This window comes from Ranitomeya variabilis, chromosome 4, assembly GCF_051348905.1.
Source record: "Ranitomeya variabilis isolate aRanVar5 chromosome 4, aRanVar5.hap1, whole genome shotgun sequence".
In the NCBI taxonomy this organism is placed as follows: domain Eukaryota; kingdom Metazoa; phylum Chordata; class Amphibia; order Anura; family Dendrobatidae; genus Ranitomeya; species Ranitomeya variabilis.
The window spans coordinates 315,610,221-315,634,378 of NC_135235.1; the positions used below are offsets into that span (position 1 = coordinate 315,610,221).

Sequence of the window (24,158 nt, forward strand, 5' to 3'; positions counted from 1 at the left end):
TTATTTTCAAAGCCCTGCTGTGTGGCCAAACAGTAGATTCTGAAGAAATATGGTGCATCACCGCATTTTGTGAGAAATCTAACATTTCTAACATCCTAACAAAATAAAAGGAGGTTTGAAAGTGAATGCTGACAAAAAGTACACATATGAAAAATGCTATTTATTTACATTTTTGTGTGGTGCAACAAGTTGGTTTAAGGATATAAGCAGTCAAAGAATAAAAATGACTAATATTTCAAAATTTTAAACAAAATTTAGATATTTTCACAGAAAAAAACTAAAAATATATTGACCTAAATTTACAGTTAATGTAAAGTACAATGTGTCACAAAAAATACTTTCAGAATTACGGGGATATGTAGAAGCATTCCAGAGTTATTACTGCATACAGTGATAAAAGTCATATTTTTTTAAAATGGGGCTTGGCCATTTAGCTCAAAATAGGCTTTCATAATGAGGTAATCATATTTGATTACCTCATTCATCAATAAACCATAAAAATACTTAATAAACAAAAGCTTAAAAAGCAGGTAATCATAGTTTTAAAGTCTGAAATGCACATGCGATACTGACATCTAAGTTTCAGCACATTTTGGGACAAATGTTTTCACATTGAAAGTTAACAATCATGAAAATATTTTCTCTAAATTGTTGTCTCCTTTTTTGCTCCAATTATTTGCATTTAATAACAAATAAAACTTGATGTAACATTATGCATGCACATTGTCTTTTATGTGCAACCATCACCTGTCTCACAAACACAGGGTTTGAATGAACCTGATGAATGGAGTCAAATTGAAAATGTAAAAAAATCTCTGTCAAAATTGCTGTTTTTTTCTACTCATTCACAAAGAGTTAATGAAAGTTATTAAATATGTACAACAAAATAGCAGGAGTTTCAAATAGAAATCATGCTGCAAAAACCAGTCAAAGCAAAAATAAAAATATCTACTTTCAGGGGTTTCGTTTGACATTTGCCAAGTGTCTAGCACTCCTAAAGTTGTTTGTGTTTGGCCAAAATAGCTCAGATGGGAGAGGGTTAGACTGAAGATCTAAAGGTCCCTGGTTCGATCCCGGGTTTCGGCAACATCATTTTTCTTGATTCTTTACATTTTAAGGAGAAAATAAACAAAGCACGTGGACTGATTATTTAAAGAAAATGTAAAAGGCCTAAAAATCTTAACTATCTACAGAAAATAAAATGTTAAAAAGATGAGAAATGGGAACTTTTCCATTTGAGCAAATTATTATTTTTTTGTAATTTTTCCTCTGTTTTGTTTATTTCCATTTCACTTAGCTGTAAGAGGATTTAAAGGGAACCTGATAGCTGATAAAGAAAGCATGTATCAGACACTAGCTGAATGATTTTGCAGTCTCTCTTGGAGGCGTGGGTTCAAATCCCACTTCTGACATCACCTTTTCATGAAACTATACAGATTCTCAGTCAATTATTGATTAGATGGGGATCAAACCAAACTTAGCAATGGGCCTTAAAAAATCCGATCCCAAAGTTACCACTCCACTACCTGGGAGTCTTTGGGGTGAATCTGAAATTGTCGTCTATAAACGGAACTCTAGGACCGTGAAATAGTTTTTATGTGCATATGTTAGCTGTCTTGGCACTATAAAAATACTGCCGGCGGTCAATGGGGCGGGACTATTTCAACTCTTTGTGTTCTCTTTCCCTATTAGGGCGGAGACTCCACATCCTATGGGGCTGTTCTGGGAGATTTCTATAAACTGAATTGCCGGTAAGTCTAATTTCATATTTGATTGAAATTTCATTGTGCAACCATCACCTGTCTCACAAGCACAGGGTTTGAATGAACCTGATGAATGGAGTCAAATTGAAAATGTAAAAAAATCTCTGTCAAAATTGCTGTTTTTTTCTACTCATTCACAAAGAGTTAATGAAAGTTATTAAATATGTACAACAAAATAGCAGGAGTTTCAAATAGAAATCATGCTGCAAAAACCAGTCAAAGCAAAAATAAAAATATCTACTTTCAGGGGTTTCGCTTGACATTTGCCAAGTGTCTAGCACTCCTAAAGTTGTTTGTGTTTGGCCGAAATAGCTCAGATGGGAGAGCGTTAGACTGAAGCTCTAAAGGTCCCTGGTTCGATCCCGGGTTTCGGCAACATCATTTTTCTTGATTCTTTACATTTTAAGGAGAAAATAAACAAAGCACGTGGACTGATTATTTAAAAAAAATGTAAAAGGCCTAAAAATCTTAACTATCTACAGAAAATAAAATGTTAAAAAGATGAGAAATGGGAACTTTTCCATTTGAGCAAATTATTATTTTTTTGTAATTTTTCCTCTGTTTTGTTTATTTCCATTTCACTTAGCTGTAAGAGGATTTAAAGGGAACCTGATAGCTGATAAAGAAAGCATGTATCAGACACTAGCTGAATGATTTCAACCATGTATGTCTGACTATGAAATGCTGTGGTGTATATGAATTAATTGTGAGAAGTAATTTCTAAAATGGGGTCACTTTGGGGGGGTTTCTGCTGTTTTGGTACTTTTGGTACTCTGCAAATTTTACCTGCAAACTATTCTTGCAAAATCTGCATTCCAAAATCCAAATAGCGCTCTTATTTTCAAAGCCCTGCTGTGTGGCCAAACAGTAGATTCTGAAGAAATATGGTGCATCACCGCATTTTGTGAGAAATCTAACATTTCTAACATCCTAACAAAATAAAAGGAGGTTTGAAAGTGAATGCTGACAAAAAGTACACATATGAAAAATGCTATTTATTTACATTTTTGTGTGGTGCAACAAGTTGGTTTAAGGATATAAGCAGTCAAAGAATAAAAATGACTAATATTTCAAAATTTTAAACAAAATTTAGATATTTTCACAGAAAAAAACTAAAAATATATTGACCTAAATTTACAGTTAATGTAAAGTACAATGTGTCACAAAAAATACTTTCAGAATTACGGGGATATGTAGAAGCATTCCAGAGTTATTACTGCATACAGTGATAAAAGTCATATTTTTTTAAAATGGGGCTTGGCCATTTAGCTCAAAATAGGCTTTCATAATGAGGTAATCATATTTGATTACCTCATTCATCAATAAACCATAAAAATACTTAATAAACAAAAGCTTAAAAAGCAGGTAATCATAGTTTTAAAGTCTGAAATGCACATGCGATACTGACATCTAAGTTTCAGCACATTTTGGGACAAATGTTTTCACATTGAAAGTTAACAATCATGAAAATATTTTCTCTAAATTGTTGTCTCCTTTTTTGCTCCAATTATTTGCATTTAATAACAAATAAAACTTGATGTAACATTATGCATGCACATTGTCTTTTATGTGCAACCATCACCTGTCTCACAAACACAGGGTTTGAATGAACCTGATGAATGGAGTCAAATTGAAAATGTAAAAAAATCTCTGTCAAAATTGCTGTTTTTTTCTACTCATTCACAAAGAGTTAATGAAAGTTATTAAATATGTACAACAAAATAGCAGGAGTTTCAAATAGAAATCATGCTGCAAAAACCAGTCAAAGCAAAAATAAAAATATCTACTTTCAGGGGTTTCGCTTGACATTTGCCAAGTGTCTAGCACTCCTAAAGTTGTTTGTGTTTGGCCGAAATAGCTCAGATGGGAGAGCGTTAGACTGAAGATCTAAAGGTCCCTGGTTCGATCCCGGGTTTCGGCAACATCATTTTTCTTGATTCTTTACATTTTAAGGAGAAAATAGACAAAGCACGTGGACTGATTATTTAAAGAAAATGTAAAAGGCCTAAAAATCTTAACTATCTACAGAAAATAAAATGTTAAAAAGATGAGAAATGGGAACTTTTCCATTTGAGCAAATTATTATTTTTTTGTAATTTTTCCTCTGTTTTGTTTATTTCCATTTCACTTAGCTGTAAGAGGATTTAAAGGGAACCTGATAGCTGATAAAGAAAGCATGTATCAGACACTAGCTGAATGATTTCGCAGTCTCTCTTGGAGGCGTGGGTTCAAATCCCACTTCTGACATCACCTTTTCATGAAACTATACAGATTCTCAGTCAATTATTGATTAGATGGGGATCAAACCAAACTTAGCAATGGGCCTTAAAAAATCCGATCCCAAAGTTACCACTCCACTACCTGGGAGTCTTTGGGGTGAATCTGAAATTGTCGTCTATAAACGGAACTCTAGGACCGTGAAATAGTTTTTATGTGCATATGTTAGCTGTCTTGGCACTATAAAAATACTGCCGGCGGTCAATGGGGCGGGACTATTTCAACTCTTTGTGTTCTCTTTCCCTATTAGGGCGGAGACTCCACATCCTATGGGGCTGTTCTGGGAGATTTCTATAAACTGAATTGCCGGTAAGTCTAATTTCATATTTGATTACCTCATTCATCAATAGACCATAAAAATACTTAATAAACAAAAGCTTAAAAAGCAGGTAATCATAGTTTTAAAGTCTGAAATGCACATGCAATACTGACATCTAAGTTTCAGCACATTTTGGGACAAATGTTTTCACATTGAAAGTTAACAATCATGAAAATATTTTCTCTAAATTGTTGTCTCCTTTTTTGCTCCAATTATTTGCATTTAATAACAAATAAAACTTGATGTAACATTATGCATGCACATTGTCTTTTATGTGCAACCATCACCTGTCTCACAAACACAGGGTTTGAATGAACCTGATGAATGGAGTCAAATTGAAAATGTAAAAAAATCTCTGTCAAAATTGCTGTTTTTTTCTACTCATTCACAAAGAGTTAATGAAAGTTATTAAATATGTACAACAAAATAGCAGGAGTTTCAAATAGAAATCATGCTGCAAAAACCAGTCAAAGCAAAAATAAAAATATCTACTTTCAGGGGTTTCGCTTGACATTTGCCAAGTGTCTAGCACTCCTAAAGTTGTTTGTGTTTGGCCGAAATAGCTCAGATGGGAGAGCGTTAGACTGAAGATCTAAAGGTCCCTGGTTCGATCCTGGGTTTCGGCAGCATCATTTTTCTTGATTCTTTACATTTTAAGGAGAAAATAAACAAAGCACGTGGACTGATTATTTAAAGAAAATGTAAAAGGCCTAAAAATCTTAACTATCTACAGAAAATAAAATGTTAAAAAGATGAGAAATGGGAACTTTTCCATTTGAGCAAATTATTATTTTTTTGTAATTTTTCCTCTGTTTTGTTTATTTCCATTTCACTTAGCTGTAAGAGGATTTAAAGGGAACCTGATAGCTGATAAAGAAAGCATGTATCAGACACTAGCTGAATGATTTCAACCATGTATGTTTGACTATGAAATGCTGTGGTGTATATGAATTCATTGTGAGAAGTAATTTCTAAAATGGGGTCACTTTGGGGGGGTTTCTGCTGTTTTGGTACTTTTGGTACTCTGCAAATTTTACCTGCAAACTATTCTTGCAAAATCTGCATTCCAAAATCCAAATAGCGCTCTTATTTTCAAAGCCCTGCTGTGTGGCCAAACAGTAGATTCTGAAGAAATATGGTGCATCACCGCATTTTGTGAGAAATCTAACATTTCTAACATCCTAACAAAATAAAAGGAGGTTTGAAAGTGAATGCTGACAAAAAGTACACATATGAAAAATGCTATTTATTTACATTTTTGTGTGGTGCAACAAGTTGGTTTAAGGATATAAGCAGTCAAAGAATAAAAATGACTAATATTTCAAAATTTTAAACAAAATTTAGATATTTTCACAGAAAAAAACTAAAAATATATTGACCTAAATTTACAGTTAATGTAAAGTACAATGTGTCACAAAAAATACTTTCAGAATTACGGGGATATGTAGAAGCATTCCAGAGTTATTACTGCATACAGTGATAAAAGTCATATTTTTTTAAAATGGGGCTTGGCCATTTAGCTCAAAATAGGCTTTCATAATGAGGTAATCATATTTGATTACCTCATTCATCAATAAACCATAAAAATACTTAATAAACAAAAGCTTAAAAAGCAGGTAATCATAGTTTTAAAGTCTGAAATGCACATGCGATACTGACATCTAAGTTTCAGCACATTTTGGGACAAATGTTTTCACATTGAAAGTTAACAATCATGAAAATATTTTCTCTAAATTGTTGTCTCCTTTTTTGCTCCAATTATTTGCATTTAATAACAAATAAAACTTGATGTAACATTATGCATGCACATTGTCTTTTATGTGCAACCATCACCTGTCTCACAAACACAGGGTTTGAATGAACCTGATGAATGGAGTCAAATTGAAAATGTAAAAAAATCTCTGTCAAAATTGCTGTTTTTTTCTACTCATTCACAAAGAGTTAATGAAAGTTATTAAATATGTACAACAAAATAGCAGGAGTTTCAAATAGAAATCATGCTGCAAAAACCAGTCAAAGCAAAAATAAAAATATCTACTTTCAGGGGTTTCGCTTGACATTTGCCAAGTGTCTAGCACTCCTAAAGTTGTTTGTGTTTGGCCGAAATAGCTCAGATGGGAGAGCGTTAGACTGAAGATCTCAAGGTCCCTGGTTCGATCCTGGGTTTCGGCAACATCATTTTTCTTGATTCTTTACATTTTAAGGAGAAAATAGACAAAGCACGTGGACTGATTATTTAAAGAAAATGTAAAAGGCCTAAAAATCTTAACTATCTACAGAAAATAAAATGTTAAAAAGATGAGAAATGGGAACTTTTCCATTTGAGCAAATTATTATTTTTTTGTAATTTTTCCTCTGTTTTGTTTATTTCCATTTCACTTAGCTGTAAGAGGATTTAAAGGGAACCTGATAGCTGATAAAGAAAGCATGTATCAGACACTAGCTGAATGATTTCACAGTCTCTCTTGGAGGCGTGGGTTCAAATCCCACTTCTGACATCACCTTTTCATGAAACTATACAGATTCTCAGTCAATTATTGATTAGATGGGGATCAAACCAAACTTAGCAATGGGCCTTAAAAAATCCGATCCCAAAGTTACCACTCCACTACCTGGGAGTCTTTGGGGTGAATCTGAAATTGTCGTCTATAAACGGAACTCTAGGACCGTGAAATAGTTTTTATGTGCATATGTTAGCTGTCTTGGCACTATAAAAATACTGCCGGCGGTCAATGGGGCGGGACTATTTCAACTCTTTGTGTTCTCTTTCCCTATTAGGGCGGAGACTCCACATCCTATGGGGCTGTTCTGGGAGATTTCTATAAACTGAATTGCCGGTAAGTCTAATTTCATATTTGATTACCTCATTCATCAATAGACCATAAAAATACTTAATAAACAAAAGCTTAAAAAGCAGGTAATCATAGTTTTAAAGTCTGAAATGCACATGCAATACTGACATCTAAGTTTCAGCACATTTTGGGACAAATGTTTTCACATTGAAAGTTAACAATCATTAAAATATTTTCTCTAAATTGTTGTCTCCTTTTTTGCTCCAATTATTTGCATTTAATAACAAATAAAACTTGATGTAACATTATGCATGCACATTGTCTTTTATGTGCAACCATCACCTGTCTCACAAACACAGGGTTTGAATGAACCTGATGAATGGAGTCAAATTGAAAATGTAAAAAAATCTCTGTCAAAATTGCTGTTTTTTTCTACTCATTCACAAAGAGTTAATGAAAGTTATTAAATATGTACAACAAAATAGCAGGAGTTTCAAATAGAAATCATGCTGCAAAAACCAGTCAAAGCAAAAATAAAAATATCTACTTTCAGGGGTTTCGCTTGACATTTGCCAAGTGTCTAGCACTCCTAAAGTTGTTTGTGTTTGGCCGAAATAGCTCAGATGGGAGAGCGTTAGACTGAAGATCTAAAGGTCCCTGGTTCGATCCTGGGTTTCGGCAACATCATTTTTCTTGATTCTTTACATTTTAAGGAGAAAATAAACAAAGCACGTGGACTGATTATTTAAAGAAAATGTAAAAGGCCTAAAAATCTTAACTATCTACAGAAAATAAAATGTTAAAAAGATGAGAAATGGGAACTTTTCCATTTGAGCAAATTATTATTTTTTTGTAATTTTTCCTCTGTTTTGTTTATTTCCATTTCACTTAGCTGTAAGAGGATTTAAAGGGAACCTGATAGCTGATAAAGAAAGCATGTATCAGACACTAGCTGAATGATTTCAACCATGTATGTTTGACTATGAAATGCTGTGGTGTATATGAATTCATTGTGAGAAGTAATTTCTAAAATGGGGTCACTTTGGGGGGGTTTCTGCTGTTTTGGTACTTTTGGTACTCTGCAAATTTTACCTGCAAACTATTCTTGCAAAATCTGCATTCCAAAATCCAAATAGCGCTCTTATTTTCAAAGCCCTGCTGTGTGGCCAAACAGTAGATTCTGAAGAAATATGGTGCATCACCGCATTTTGTGAGAAATCTAACATTTCTAACATCCTAACAAAATAAAAGGAGGTTTGAAAGTGAATGCTGACAAAAAGTACACATATGAAAAATGCTATTTATTTACATTTTTGTGTGGTGCAACAAGTTGGTTTAAGGATATAAGCAGTCAAAGAATAAAAATGACTAATATTTCAAAATTTTAAACAAAATTTAGATATTTTCACAGAAAAAAACTAAAAATATATTGACCTAAATTTACAGTTAATGTAAAGTACAATGTGTCACAAAAAATACTTTCAGAATTACGGGGATATGTAGAAGCATTCCAGAGTTATTACTGCATACAGTGATAAAAGTCATATTTTTTTAAAATGGGGCTTGGCCATTTAGCTCAAAATAGGCTTTCATAATGAGGTAATCATATTTGATTACCTCATTCATCAATAAACCATAAAAATACTTAATAAACAAAAGCTTAAAAAGCAGGTAATCATAGTTTTAAAGTCTGAAATGCACATGCGATACTGACATCTAAGTTTCAGCACATTTTGGGACAAATGTTTTCACATTGAAAGTTAACAATCATGAAAATATTTTCTCTAAATTGTTGTCTCCTTTTTTGCTCCAATTATTTGCATTTAATAACAAATAAAACTTGATGTAACATTATGCATGCACATTGTCTTTTATGTGCAACCATCACCTGTCTCACAAACACAGGGTTTGAATGAACCTGATGAATGGAGTCAAATTGAAAATGTAAAAAAATCTCTGTCAAAATTGCTGTTTTTTTCTACTCATTCACAAAGAGTTAATGAAAGTTATTAAATATGTACAACAAAATAGCAGGAGTTTCAAATAGAAATCATGCTGCAAAAACCAGTCAAAGCAAAAATAAAAATATCTACTTTCAGGGGTTTCGCTTGACATTTGCCAAGTGTCTAGCACTCCTAAAGTTGTTTGTGTTTGGCCGAAATAGCTCAGATGGGAGAGCGTTAGACTGAAGATCTAAAGGTCCCTGGTTCGATCCCGGGTTTCGGCAACATCATTTTTCTTGATTCTTTACATTTTAAGGAGAAAATAGACAAAGCACGTGGACTGATTATTTAAAGAAAATGTAAAAGGCCTAAAAATCTTAACTATCTACAGAAAATAAAATGTTAAAAAGATGAGAAATGGGAACTTTTCCATTTGAGCAAATTATTATTTTTTTGTAATTTTTCCTCTGTTTTGTTTATTTCCATTTCACTTAGCTGTAAGAGGATTTAAAGGGAACCTGATAGCTGATAAAGAAAGCATGTATCAGACACTAGCTGAATGATTTCACAGTCTCTCTTGGAGGCGTGGGTTCAAATCCCACTTCTGACATCACCTTTTCATGAAACTATACAGATTCTCAGTCAATTATTGATTAGATGGGGATCAAACCAAACTTAGCAATGGGCCTTAAAAAATCCGATCCCAAAGTTACCACTCCACTACCTGGGAGTCTTTGGGGTGAATCTGAAATTGTCGTCTATAAACGGAACTCTAGGACCGTGAAATAGTTTTTATGTGCATATGTTAGCTGTCTTGGCACTATAAAAATACTGCCGGCGGTCAATGGGGCGGGACTATTTCAACTCTTTGTGTTCTCTTTCCCTATTAGGGCGGAGACTCCACATCCTATGGGGCTGTTCTGGGAGATTTCTATAAACTGAATTGCCGGTAAGTCTAATTTCATATTTGATTACCTCATTCATCAATAGACCATAAAAATACTTAATAAACAAAAGCTTAAAAAGCAGGTAATCATAGTTTTAAAGTCTGAAATGCACATGCAATACTGACATCTAAGTTTCAGCACATTTTGGGACAAATGTTTTCACATTGAAAGTTAACAATCATTAAAATATTTTCTCTAAATTGTTGTCTCCTTTTTTGCTCCAATTATTTGCATTTAATAACAAATAAAACTTGATGTAACATTATGCATGCACATTGTCTTTTATGTGCAACCATCACCTGTCTCACAAACACAGGGTTTGAATGAACCTGATGAATGGAGTCAAATTGAAAATGTAAAAAAATCTCTGTCAAAATTGCTGTTTTTTTCTACTCATTCACAAAGAGTTAATGAAAGTTATTAAATATGTACAACAAAATAGCAGGAGTTTCAAATAGAAATCATGCTGCAAAAACCAGTCAAAGCAAAAATAAAAATATCTACTTTCAGGGGTTTCGCTTGACATTTGCCAAGTGTCTAGCACTCCTAAAGTTGTTTGTGTTTGGCCGAAATAGCTCAGATGGGAGAGCGTTAGACTGAAGATCTAAAGGTCCCTGGTTCGATCCTGGGTTTCGGCAACATCATTTTTCTTGATTCTTTACATTTTAAGGAGAAAATAAACAAAGCACGTGGACTGATTATTTAAAGAAAATGTAAAAGGCCTAAAAATCTTAACTATCTACAGAAAATAAAATGTTAAAAAGATGAGAAATGGGAACTTTTCCATTTGAGCAAATTATTATTTTTTTGTAATTTTTCCTCTGTTTTGTTTATTTCCATTTCACTTAGCTGTAAGAGGATTTAAAGGGAACCTGATAGCTGATAAAGAAAGCATGTATCAGACACTAGCTGAATGATTTCAACCATGTATGTTTGACTATGAAATGCTGTGGTGTATATGAATTCATTGTGAGAAGTAATTTCTAAAATGGGGTCACTTTGGGGGGGTTTCTGCTGTTTTGGTACTTTTGGTACTCTGCAAATTTTACCTGCAAACTATTCTTGCAAAATCTGCATTCCAAAATCCAAATAGCGCTCTTATTTTCAAAGCCCTGCTGTGTGGCCAAACAGTAGATTCTGAAGAAATATGGTGCATCACCGCATTTTGTGAGAAATCTAACATTTCTAACATCCTAACAAAATAAAAGGAGGTTTGAAAGTGAATGCTGACAAAAAGTACACATATGAAAAATGCTATTTATTTACATTTTTGTGTGGTGCAACAAGTTGGTTTAAGGATATAAGCAGTCAAAGAATAAAAATGACTAATATTTCAAAATTTTAAACAAAATTTAGATATTTTCACAGAAAAAAACTAAAAATATATTGACCTAAATTTACAGTTAATGTAAAGTACAATGTGTCACAAAAAATACTTTCAGAATTACGGGGATATGTAGAAGCATTCCAGAGTTATTACTGCATACAGTGATAAAAGTCATATTTTTTTAAAATGGGGCTTGGCCATTTAGCTCAAAATAGGCTTTCATAATGAGGTAATCATATTTGATTACCTCATTCATCAATAAACCATAAAAATACTTAATAAACAAAAGCTTAAAAAGCAGGTAATCATAGTTTTAAAGTCTGAAATGCACATGCGATACTGACATCTAAGTTTCAGCACATTTTGGGACAAATGTTTTCACATTGAAAGTTAACAATCATGAAAATATTTTCTCTAAATTGTTGTCTCCTTTTTTGCTCCAATTATTTGCATTTAATAACAAATAAAACTTGATGTAACATTATGCATGCACATTGTCTTTTATGTGCAACCATCACCTGTCTCACAAACACAGGGTTTGAATGAACCTGATGAATGGAGTCAAATTGAAAATGTAAAAAAATCTCTGTCAAAATTGCTGTTTTTTTCTACTCATTCACAAAGAGTTAATGAAAGTTATTAAATATGTACAACAAAATAGCAGGAGTTTCAAATAGAAATCATGCTGCAAAAACCAGTCAAAGCAAAAATAAAAATATCTACTTTCAGGGGTTTCGCTTGACATTTGCCAAGTGTCTAGCACTCCTAAAGTTGTTTGTGTTTGGCCGAAATAGCTCAGATGGGAGAGCGTTAGACTGAAGATCTAAAGGTCCCTGGTTCGATCCTGGGTTTCGGCAACATCATTTTTCTTGATTCTTTACATTTTAAGGAGAAAATAGACAAAGCACGTGGACTGATTATTTAAAGAAAATGTAAAAGGCCTAAAAATCTTAACTATCTACAAAAAATAAAATGTTAAAAAGATGAGAAATGGGAACTTTTCCATTTGAGCAAATTATTATTTTTTTGTAATTTTTCCTCTGTTTTGTTTATTTCCATTTCACTTAGCTGTAAGAGGATTTAAAGGGAACCTGATAGCTGATAAAGAAAGCATGTATCAGACACTAGCTGAATGATTTCACAGTCTCTCTTGGAGGCGTGGGTTCAAATCCCACTTCTGACATCACCTTTTCATGAAACTATACAGATTCTCAGTCAATTATTGATTAGATGGGGATCAAACCAAACTTAGCAATGGGCCTTAAAAAATCCGATCCCAAAGTTACCACTCCACTACCTGGGAGTCTTTGGGGTGAATCTGAAATTGTCGTCTATAAACGGAACTCTAGGACCGTGAAATAGTTTTTATGTGCATATGTTAGCTGTCTTGGCACTATAAAAATACTGCCGGCGGTCAATGGGGCGGGACTATTTCAACTCTTTGTGTTCTCTTTCCCTATTAGGGCGGAGACTCCACATCCTATGGGGCTGTTCTGGGAGATTTCTATAAACTGAATTGCCGGTAAGTCTAATTTCATATTTGATTACCTCATTCATCAATAGACCATAAAAATACTTAATAAACAAAAGCTTAAAAAGCAGGTAATCATAGTTTTAAAGTCTGAAATGCACATGCAATACTGACATCTAAGTTTCAGCACATTTTGGGACAAATGTTTTCACATTGAAAGTTAACAATCATTAAAATATTTTCTCTAAATTGTTGTCTCCTTTTTTGCTCCAATTATTTGCATTTAATAACAAATAAAACTTGATGTAACATTATGCATGCACATTGTCTTTTATGTGCAACCATCACCTGTCTCACAAACACAGGGTTTGAATGAACCTGATGAATGGAGTCAAATTGAAAATGTAAAAAAATCTCTGTCAAAATTGCTGTTTTTTTCTACTCATTCACAAAGAGTTAATGAAAGTTATTAAATATGTACAACAAAATAGCAGGAGTTTCAAATAGAAATCATGCTGCAAAAACCAGTCAAAGCAAAAATAAAAATATCTACTTTCAGGGGTTTCGCTTGACATTTGCCAAGTGTCTAGCACTCCTAAAGTTGTTTGTGTTTGGCCGAAATAGCTCAGATGGGAGAGCGTTAGACTGAAGATCTAAAGGTCCCTGGTTCGATCCTGGGTTTCGGCAACATCATTTTTCTTGATTCTTTACATTTTAAGGAGAAAATAAACAAAGCACGTGGACTGATTATTTAAAGAAAATGTAAAAGGCCTAAAAATCTTAACTATCTACAGAAAATAAAATGTTAAAAAGATGAGAAATGGGAACTTTTCCATTTGAGCAAATTATTATTTTTTTGTAATTTTTCCTCTGTTTTGTTTATTTCCATTTCACTTAGCTGTAAGAGGATTTAAAGGGAACCTGATAGCTGATAAAGAAAGCATGTATCAGACACTAGCTGAATGATTTCAACCATGTATGTTTGACTATGAAATGCTGTGGTGTATATGAATTCATTGTGAGAAGTAATTTCTAAAATGGGGTCACTTTGGGGGGGTTTCTGCTGTTTTGGTACTTTTGGTACTCTGCAAATTTTACCTGCAAACTATTCTTGCAAAATCTGCATTCCAAAATCCAAATAGCGCTCTTATTTTCAAAGCCCTGCTGTGTGGCCAAACAGTAGATTCTGAAGAAATATGGTGCATCACCGCATTTTGTGAGAAATCTAACATTTCTAACATCCTAACAAAATAAAAGGAGGTTTGAAAGTGAATGCTGACAAAAAGTACACATATGAAAAATGCTATTTATTTACATTTTTGTGTGGTGCAACAAGTTGGTTTAAGGATATAAGCAGTCAAAGAATAAAAATGACTAATATTTCAAAATTTTAAACAAAATTTAGATATTTTCACAGAAAAAAACTAAAAATATATTGACCTAAATTTACAGTTAATGTAAAGTACAATGTGTCACAAAAAATACTTTCAGAATTACGGGGATATGTAGAAGCATTCCAGAGTTATTACTGCATACAGTGATAAAAGTCATATTTTTTTAAAATGGGGCTTGGCCATTTAGCTCAAAATAGGCTTTCATAATGAGGTAATCATATTTGATTACCTCATTCATCAATAAACCATAAAAATACTTAATAAACAAAAGCTTAAAAAGCAGGTAATCATAGTTTTAAAGTCTGAAATGCACATGCGATACTGACATCTAAGTTTCAGCACATTTTGGGACAAATGTTTTCACATTGAAAGTTAACAATCATGAAAATATTTTCTCTAAATTGTTGTCTCCTTTTTTGCTCCAATTATTTGCATTTAATAACAAATAAAACTTGATGTAACATTATGCATGCACATTGTCTTTTATGTGCAACCATCACCTGTCTCACAAACACAGGGTTTGAATGAACCTGATGAATGGAGTCAAATTGAAAATGTAAAAAAATCTCTGTCAAAATTGCTGTTTTTTTCTACTCATTCACAAAGAGTTAATGAAAGTTATTAAATATGTACAACAAAATAGCAGGAGTTTCAAATAGAAATCATGCTGCAAAAACCAGTCAAAGCAAAAATAAAAATATCTACTTTCAGGGGTTTCGCTTGACATTTGCCAAGTGTCTAGCACTCCTAAAGTTGTTTGTGTTTGGCCGAAATAGCTCAGATGGGAGAGCGTTAGACTGAAGATCTAAAGGTCCCTGGTTCGATCCTGGGTTTCGGCAACATCATTTTTCTTGATTCTTTACATTTTAAGGAGAAAATAGACAAAGCACGTGGACTGATTATTTAAAGAAAATGTAAAAGGCCTAAAAATCTTAACTATCTACAAAAAATAAAATGTTAAAAAGATGAGAAATGGGAACTTTTCCATTTGAGCAAATTATTATTTTTTTGTAATTTTTCCTCTGTTTTGTTTATTTCCATTTCACTTAGCTGTAAGAGGATTTAAAGGGAACCTGATAGCTGATAAAGAAAGCATGTATCAGACACTAGCTGAATGATTTCACAGTCTCTCTTGGAGGCGTGGGTTCAAATCCCACTTCTGACATCACCTTTTCATGAAACTATACAGATTCTCAGTCAATTATTGATTAGATGGGGATCAAACCAAACTTAGCAATGGGCCTTAAAAAATCCGATCCCAAAGTTACCACTCCACTACCTGGGAGTCTTTGGGGTGAATCTGAAATTGTCGTCTATAAACGGAACTCTAGGACCGTGAAATAGTTTTTATGTGCATATGTTAGCTGTCTTGGCACTATAAAAATACTGCCGGCGGTCAATGGGGCGGGACTATTTCAACTCTTTGTGTTCTCTTTCCCTATTAGGGCGGAGACTCCACATCCTATGGGGCTGTTCTGGGAGATTTCTATAAACTGAATTGCCGGTAAGTCTAATTTCATATTTGATTACCTCATTCATCAATAGACCATAAAAATACTTAATAAACAAAAGCTTAAAAAGCAGGTAATCATAGTTTTAAAGTCTGAAATGCACATGCAATACTGACATCTAAGTTTCAGCACATTTTGGGACAAATGTTTTCACATTGAAAGTTAACAATCATTAAAATATTTTCTCTAAATTGTTGTCTCCTTTTTTGCTCCAATTATTTGCATTTAATAACAAATAAAACTTGATGTAACATTATGCATGCACATTGTCTTTTATGTGCAACCATCACCTGTCTCACAAACACAGGGTTTGAATGAACCTGATGAATGGAGTCAAATTGAAAATGTAAAAAAATCTCTGTCAAAATTGCTGTTTTTTTCTACTCATTCACAAAGAGTTAATGAAAGTTATTAAATATGTACAACAAAATAGCAGGAGTTTCAAATAGAAATCATGCTGCAAAAACCAGTCAAAGCAAAAATAAAAATATCTACTTTCAGGGGTTTCGCTTGACATTTGCCAAGTGTCTAGCACTCCTAAAGTTGTTTGTGTTTGGCCGAAATAGCTCAGATGGGAGAGCGTTAGACTGAAGATCTAAAGGTCCCTGGTTCGATCCTGGGTTTCGGCAACATCATTTTTCTTGATTCTTTACATTTTAAGGAGAAAATAAACAAAGCACGTGGACTGATTATTTAAAGAAAATGTAAAAGGCCTAAAAATCTTAACTATCTACAGAAAATAAAATGTTAAAAAGATGAGAAATGGGAACTTTTCCATTTGAGCAAATTATTATTTTTTTGTAATTTTTCCTCTGTTTTGTTTATTTCCATTTCACTTAGCTGTAAGAGGATTTAAAGGGAACCTGATAGCTGATAAAGAAAGCATGTATCAGACACTAGCTGAATGATTTCAACCATGTATGTTTGACTATGAAATGCTGTGGTGTATATGAATTCATTGTGAGAAGTAATTTCTAAAATGGGGTCACTTTGGGGGGGTTTCTGCTGTTTTGGTACTTTTGGTACTCTGCAAATTTTACCTGCAAACTATTCTTGCAAAATCTGCATTCCAAAATCCAAATAGCGCTCTTATTTTCAAAGCCCTGCTGTGTGGCCAAACAGTAGATTCTGAAGAAATATGGTGCATCACCGCATTTTGTGAGAAATCTAACATTTCTAACATCCTAACAAAATAAAAGGAGGTTTGAAAGTGAATGCTGACAAAAAGTACACATATGAAAAATGCTATTTATTTACATTTTTGTGTGGTGCAACAAGTTGGTTTAAGGATATAAGCAGTCAAAGAATAAAAATGACTAATATTTCAAAATTTTAAACAAAATTTAGATATTTTCACAGAAAAAAACTAAAAATATATTGACCTAAATTTACAGTTAATGTAAAGTACAATGTGTCACAAAAAATACTTTCAGAATTACGGGGATATGTAGAAGCATTCCAGAGTTATTACTGCATACAGTGATAAAAGTCATATTTTTTTAAAATGGGGCTTGGCCATTTAGCTCAAAATAGGCTTTCATAATGAGGTAATCATATTTGATTACCTCATTCATCAATAAACCATAAAAATACTTAATAAACAAAAGCTTAAAAAGCAGGTAATCATAGTTTTAAAGTCTGAAATGCACATGCGATACTGACATCTAAGTTTCAGCACATTTTGGGACAAATGTTTTCACATTGAAAGTTAACAATCATGAAAATATTTTCTCTAAATTGTTGTCTCCTTTTTTGCTCCAATTATTTGCATTTAATAACAAATAAAACTTGATGTAACATTATGCATGCACATTGTCTTTTATGTGCAACCATCACCTGTCTCACAAACACAGGGTTTGAATGAACCTGATGAATGGAGTCAAATTGAAAATGTAAAAAAATCTCTGTCAAAATTGCTGTTTTTTTCTACTCATTCACAAAGAGTTAATGAAAGTTATTAAATATGTACAACAAAATAGCAGGAGTTTCAAATAGAAATCATGCTGCAAAAACCAGTCAAAGCAAAAATAAAAATATCTACTTTCAGGGGTTTCGCTTGACATTTGCCAAGTGTCTAGCACTCCTAAAGTTGTTTGTGTTTGGCCGAAATAGCTCAGATGGGAGAGCGTTAGACTGAAGATCTAAAGGTCCCTGGTTCGATCCTGGGTTTCGGCAACATCATTTTTCTTGATTCTTTACATTTTAAGGAGAAAATAGACAAAGCACGTGGACTGATTATTTAAAGAAAATGTAAAAGGCCTAAAAATCTTAACTATCTACAGAAAATAAAATGTTAAAAAGATGAGAAATGGGAACTTTTCCATTTGAGCAAATTATTATTTTTTTGTAATTTTTCCTCTGTTTTGTTTATTTCCATTTCACTTAGCTGTAAGAGGATTTAAAGGGAACCTGATAGCTGATAAAGAAAGCATGTATCAGACACTAGCTGAATGATTTCACAGTCTCTCTTGGAGGCGTGGGTTCAAATCCCACTTCTGACATCACCTTTTCATGAAACTATACAGATTCTCAGTCAATTATTGATTAGATGGGGATCAAACCAAACTTAGCAATGGGCCTTAAAAAATCCGATCCCAAAGTTACCACTCCACTACCTGGGAGTCTTTGGGGTGAATCTGAAATTGTCGTCTATAAACGGAACTCTAGGACCGTGAAATAGTTTTTATGTGCATATGTTAGCTGTCTTGGCACTATAAAAATACTGCCGGCGGTCAATGGGGCGGGACTATTTCAACTCTTTGTGTTCTCTTTCCCTATTAGGGCGGAGACTCCACATCCTATGGGGCTGTTCTGGGAGATTTCTATAAACTGAATTGCCGGTAAGTCTAATTTCATATTTGATTACCTCATTCATCAATAGACCATAAAAATACTTAATAAACAAAAGCTTAAAAAGCAGGTAATCATAGTTTTAAAGTCTGAAATGCACATGCAATACTGACATCTAAGTTTCAGCACATTTTGGGACAAATGTTTTCACATTGAAAGTTAACAATCATTAAAATATTTTCTCTAAATTGTTGTCTCCTTTTTTGCTCCAATTATTTGCATTTAATAACAAATAAAACTTGATGTAACATTATGCATGCACATTGTCTTTTATGTGCAACCATCACCTGTCTCACAAACACAGGGTTTGAATGAACCTGATGAATGGAGTCAAATTGAAAATGTAAAAAAATCTCTGTCAAAATTGCTGTTTTTTTCTACTCATTCACAAAGAGTTAATGAAAGTTATTAAATATGTACAACAAAATAGCAGGAGTTTCAAATAGAAATCATGCTGCAAAAACCAGTCAAAGCAAAAATAAAAATATCTACTTTCAGGGGTTTCGCTTGACATTTGCCAAGTGTCTAGCACTCCTAAAGTTGTTTGTGTTTGGCCGAAATAGCTCAGATGGGAGAGCGTTAGACTGAAGATCCCTGGTTCGATCCCGGGTTTCTGCAACATCATTTTTCTTGATTCTTTACATTTTAAGGAGAAAATAAACAAAGCACGTGGACTGATTATTTAAAGAAAATGTAAAAGGCCTAAAAATCTTAACTATCTACAGAAAATAAAATGTTAAAAAGATGAGAAATGGGAACTTTTCCATTTGAGCAAATTATTATTTTTTTGTAATTTTTCCTCTGTTTTGTTTATTTCCATTTCACTTAGCTGTAAGAGGATTTAAAGGGAACCTGATAGCTGATAAAGAAAGCATGTATCAGACACTAGCTGAATGATTTCAACCATGTATGTTTGACTATGAAATGCTGTGGTGTATATGAATTCATTGTGAGAAGTAATTTCTAAAATGGGGTCACTTTGGGGGGGTTTCTGCTGTTTTGGTACTTTTGGTACTCTGCAAATTTTACCTGCAAACTATTCTTGCAAAATCTGCATTCCAAAATCCAAATAGCGCTCTTATTTTCAAAGCCCTGCTGTGTGGCCAAACAGTAGATTCTGAAGAAATATGGTGCATCACCGCATTTTGTGAGAAATCTAACATTTCTAACATCCTAACAAAATAAAAGGAGGTTTGAAAGTGAATGCTGACAAAAAGTACACATATGAAAAATGCTATTTATTTACATTTTTGTGTGGTGCAACAAGTTGGTTTAAGGATATAAGCAGTCAAAGAATAAAAATGACTAATATTTCAAAATTTTAAACAAAATTTAGATATTTTCACAGAAAAAAACTAAAAATATATTGACCTAAATTTACAGTTAATGTAAAGTACAATGTGTCACAAAAAATACTTTCAGAATTACGGGGATATGTAGAAGCATTCCAGAGTTATTACTGCATACAGTGATAAAAGTCATATTTTTTTAAAATGGGGCTTGGCCATTTAGCTCAAAATAGGCTTTCATAATGAGGTAATCATATTTGATTACCTCATTCATCAATAAACCATAAAAATACTTAATAAACAAAAGCTTAAAAAGCAGGTAATCATAGTTTTAAAGTCTGAAATGCACATGCGATACTGACATCTAAGTTTCAGCACATTTTGGGACAAATGTTTTCACATTGAAAGTTAACAATCATGAAAATATTTTCTCTAAATTGTTGTCTCCTTTTTTGCTCCAATTATTTGCATTTAATAACAAATAAAACTTGATGTAACATTATGCATGCACATTGTCTTTTATGTGCAACCATCACCTGTCTCACAAACACAGGGTTTGAATGAACCTGATGAATGGAGTCAAATTGAAAATGTAAAAAAATCTCTGTCAAAATTGCTGTTTTTTTCTACTCATTCACAAAGAGTTAATGAAAGTTATTAAATATGTACAACAAAATAGCAGGAGTTTCAAATAGAAATCATGCTGCAAAAACCAGTCAAAGCAAAAATAAAAATATCTACTTTCAGGGGTTTCGCTTGACATTTGCCAAGTGTCTAGCACTCCTAAAGTTGTTTGTGTTTGGCCGAAATAGCTCAGATGGGAGAGCGTTAGACTGAAGATCTAAAGGTCCCGGGTTTCGGTAACATCATTTTTCTTGATTCTTTACATTTTAAGGAGAAAATAAACAAAGCACGTGGACTGATTATTTAAAGAAAATGTAAAAGGCCTAAAAATCTTAACTATCTACAGAAAATAAAATGTTAAAAAGATGAGAAATGGGAACTTTTCCATTTGAGCAAATTATTATTTTTTTGTAATTTTTCCTCTGTTTTGTTTATTTCCATTTCACTTAGCTGTAAGAGGATTTAAAGGGAACCTGATAGCTGATAAAGAAAGCATGTATCAGACACTAGCTGAATGATTTCAACCATGTATGTTTGACTATGAAATGCTGTGGTGTATATGAATTCATTGTGAGAAGTAATTTCTAAAATGGGGTCACTTTGGGGGGGTTTCTGCTGTTTTGGTACTTTTGGTACTCTGCAAATTTTACCTGCAAACTATTCTTGCAAAATCTGCATTCCAAAATCCAAATAGCGCTCTTATTTTCAAAGCCCTGCTGTGTGGCCAAACAGTAGATTCTGAAGAAATATGGTGCATCACCGCATTTTGTGAGAAATCTAACATTTCTAACATCCTAACAAAATAAAAGGAGGTTTGAAAGTGAATGCTGACAAAAAGTACACATATGAAAAATGCTATTTATTTACATTTTTGTGTGGTGCAACAAGTTGGTTTAAGGATATAAGCAGTCAAAGAATAAAAATGACTAATATTTCAAAATTTTAAACAAAATGTAGATATTTTCACAGAAAAAAACTAAAAATATATTGACCTAAATTTACAGTTAATGTAAAGTACAATGTGTCACAAAAAACACTTTCAGAATTACGGGGATATGTAGAAGCATTCCAGAGTTATTACTGCATACAGTGATAAAAGTCATATTTTTTTAAAATGGGGCTTGGCCATTTAGCTCAAAATAGGCTTGATAACTAATAGTTTAAACAAATGTATTGAAATAAAAACTGTAATATTAAATATTTTAAAATAATTTTCAATGACAATTACTGGTCATATTTCTTCTGACTAACTTGGAAAGAGTTAAGGCACAGAATCCACAAGAAGTCAGGATGGCCGAGCGGTCTAAGGCGCTGCGTTCAGGTCGCAGTCTCTCTTGGAGGCGTGGGTTCAAATCCCACTTCTGACATCACCTTTTCATGAAACTATACAGATTCTCAGTCAATTATTGATTAGATGGGGATCAAACCAAACTTAGCAATGGGCCTTAAAAAATCCGATCCCAAAGTTACCACTACCTGGGAGTCTTTGGGGTGAATCTGAAATTGTCGTCTATAAACGGAACTCTAGGACCGTGAAATAGTTTTTATGTGCATATGTTAGCTGTCTTGGCACTATAAAAATACTGCCGGCGGTCAATGGGGCGGGACTATTTCAACTCTTTGTGTTCTCTTTCCCTATTAGGGCGGAGACTCCACATCCTATGGGGCTGTTCTGGGAGATTTCTATAAACTGAATTGCCGGTAAGTCTAATTTCATATTTGATTACCTCATTCATCAATAGACCATAAAAATACTTAATAAACAAAAGCTTAAAAAGCAGGTAATCATAGTTTTAAAGTCTGAAATGCACATGCAATACTGACATCTAAGTTTCAGCACATTTTGGGACAAATGTTTTCACATTGAAAGTTAACAATCATTAAAATATTTTCTCTAAATTGTTGTCTCCTTTTTTGCTCCAATTATTTGCATTTAATAACAAATAAAACTTGATGTAACATTATGCATGCACATTGTCTTTTATGTGCAACCATCACCTGTCTCACAAACACAGGGTTTGAATGAACCTGATGAATGGAGTCAAATTGAAAATGTAAAAAAATCTCTGTCAAAATTGCTGTTTTTTTCTACTCATTCACAAAGAGTTAATGAAAGTTATTAAATATGTACAACAAAATAGCAGGAGTTTCAAATAGAAATCATGCTGCAAAAACCAGTCAAAGCAAAAATAAAAATATCTACTTTCAGGGGTTTCGCTTGACATTTGCCAAGTGTCTAGCACTCCTAAAGTTGTTTGTGTTTGGCCGAAATAGCTCAGATGGGAGAGCGTTAGACTGAAGATCTAAAGGTCCCGGGTTTCGGTAACATCATTTTTCTTGATTCTTTACATTTTAAGGAGAAAATAAACAAAGCACGTGGACTGATTATTTAAAGAAAATGTAAAAGGCCTAAAAATCTTAACTATCTACAGAAAATAAAATGTTAAAAAGATGAGAAATGGGAACTTTTCCATTTGAGCAAATTATTATTTTTTTGTAATTTTTCCTCTGTTTTGTTTATTTCCATTTCACTTAGCTGTAAGAGGATTTAAAGGGAACCTGATAGCTGATAAAGAAAGCATGTATCAGACACTAGCTGAATGATTTCAACCATGTATGTTTGACTATGAAATGCTGTGGTGTATATGAATTCATTGTGAGAAGTAATTTCTAAAATGGGGTCACTTTGGGGGGGTTTCTGCTGTAAACAAAAGCTTAAAAAGCAGGTAATCATAGTTTTAAAGTCTGAAATGCACATGCAATACTGACATCTAAGTTTCAGCACATTTTGGGACAAATGTTTTCACATTGAAAGTTAACAATCATTAAAATATTTTCTCTAAATTGTTGTCTCCTTTTTTGCTCCAATTATTTGCATTTAATAACAAATAAAACTTGATGTAACATTATGCATGCACATTGTCTTTTATGTGCAACCATCACCTGTCTCACAAACACAGGGTTTGAATGAACCTGATGAATGGAGTCAAATTGAAAATGTAAAAAAATCTCTGTCAAAATTGCTGTTTTTTTCTACTCATTCACAAAGAGTGTTAATGAAAGTTATTAAATATGTACAACAAAATAGCAGGAGTTTCAAATAGAAATCATGCTGCAAAAACCAGTCAAAGCAAAAATAAAAATATCTACTTTCAGGGGTTTCGCTTGACATTTGCCAAGTGTCTAGCACTCCTAAAGTTGTTAGTGTTTGGCTGAAATAGCTCAGATGGGAGAGCGTTAGACTGAAGATCTCAAGGTCCCTGGTTCGATCCCGGGTTTCGGCAACATCATTTTTCTTGATTCTTTACATTTTAAGGAGAAAATAAACAAAGCACGTGGACTGATTATTTAAAGAAAATGTAAAAGGCCTAAAAATCTTAACTATCTACAGAAAATAAAATGTTAAAAAGATGAGAAATGGGAACTTTTCCATTTGAGCAAATTATTATTTTTTTGTAATTTTTCCTCTGTTTTGTTTATTTCCATTTCACTTAGCTGTAAGAGGATTTAAAGGGAACCTGATAGCTGATAAAGAAAGCATGTATCAGACACTAGCTGAATGATTTCAACCATGTATGTTTGACTATGAAATGCTGTGGTGTATATGAATTCATTGTGAGAAGTAATTTCTAAAATGGGGTCACTTTGGGG

General features: G+C 33.1%; 12 non-coding genes across 12 annotated transcripts; all 12 read left to right on the plus strand.

Moving 5' to 3' along the window:
• Positions 1-2,065: 2,065 nt before the first annotated feature.
• TRNAF-GAA (transfer RNA phenylalanine (anticodon GAA)) lies at positions 2,066-2,138 on the plus strand. Its single transcript has one exon. It is a non-coding gene; the product is annotated as a tRNA-Phe (tRNA).
• Positions 2,139-3,611: 1,473 nt separating this feature from the next.
• Positions 3,612-3,684, plus strand: TRNAF-GAA (transfer RNA phenylalanine (anticodon GAA)). The gene has a single exon. It is a non-coding gene; the product is annotated as a tRNA-Phe (tRNA).
• A 1,228-nt stretch (positions 3,685-4,912) lies between these two features.
• TRNAF-GAA (transfer RNA phenylalanine (anticodon GAA)) lies at positions 4,913-4,985 on the plus strand. The gene has a single exon. It is a non-coding gene; the product is annotated as a tRNA-Phe (tRNA).
• A 2,774-nt stretch (positions 4,986-7,759) lies between these two features.
• Positions 7,760-7,832, plus strand: TRNAF-GAA (transfer RNA phenylalanine (anticodon GAA)). Its single transcript has one exon. It is a non-coding gene; the product is annotated as a tRNA-Phe (tRNA).
• A 1,473-nt stretch (positions 7,833-9,305) lies between these two features.
• Positions 9,306-9,378, plus strand: TRNAF-GAA (transfer RNA phenylalanine (anticodon GAA)). The gene has a single exon. It is a non-coding gene; the product is annotated as a tRNA-Phe (tRNA).
• A 1,228-nt stretch (positions 9,379-10,606) lies between these two features.
• Positions 10,607-10,679, plus strand: TRNAF-GAA (transfer RNA phenylalanine (anticodon GAA)). Its single transcript has one exon. It is a non-coding gene; the product is annotated as a tRNA-Phe (tRNA).
• A 1,473-nt stretch (positions 10,680-12,152) lies between these two features.
• TRNAF-GAA (transfer RNA phenylalanine (anticodon GAA)) lies at positions 12,153-12,225 on the plus strand. Its single transcript has one exon. It is a non-coding gene; the product is annotated as a tRNA-Phe (tRNA).
• A 1,228-nt stretch (positions 12,226-13,453) lies between these two features.
• Positions 13,454-13,526, plus strand: TRNAF-GAA (transfer RNA phenylalanine (anticodon GAA)). Its single transcript has one exon. It is a non-coding gene; the product is annotated as a tRNA-Phe (tRNA).
• Positions 13,527-14,999: 1,473 nt separating this feature from the next.
• TRNAF-GAA (transfer RNA phenylalanine (anticodon GAA)) lies at positions 15,000-15,072 on the plus strand. Its single transcript has one exon. It is a non-coding gene; the product is annotated as a tRNA-Phe (tRNA).
• A 1,228-nt stretch (positions 15,073-16,300) lies between these two features.
• TRNAF-GAA (transfer RNA phenylalanine (anticodon GAA)) lies at positions 16,301-16,373 on the plus strand. Its single transcript has one exon. It is a non-coding gene; the product is annotated as a tRNA-Phe (tRNA).
• Positions 16,374-17,846: 1,473 nt separating this feature from the next.
• Positions 17,847-17,919, plus strand: TRNAF-GAA (transfer RNA phenylalanine (anticodon GAA)). The gene has a single exon. It is a non-coding gene; the product is annotated as a tRNA-Phe (tRNA).
• Positions 17,920-21,791: 3,872 nt separating this feature from the next.
• Positions 21,792-21,874, plus strand: TRNAL-CAG (transfer RNA leucine (anticodon CAG)). Its single transcript has one exon. It is a non-coding gene; the product is annotated as a tRNA-Leu (tRNA).
• The last annotated feature ends 2,284 nt before the right edge of the window (positions 21,875-24,158 follow it).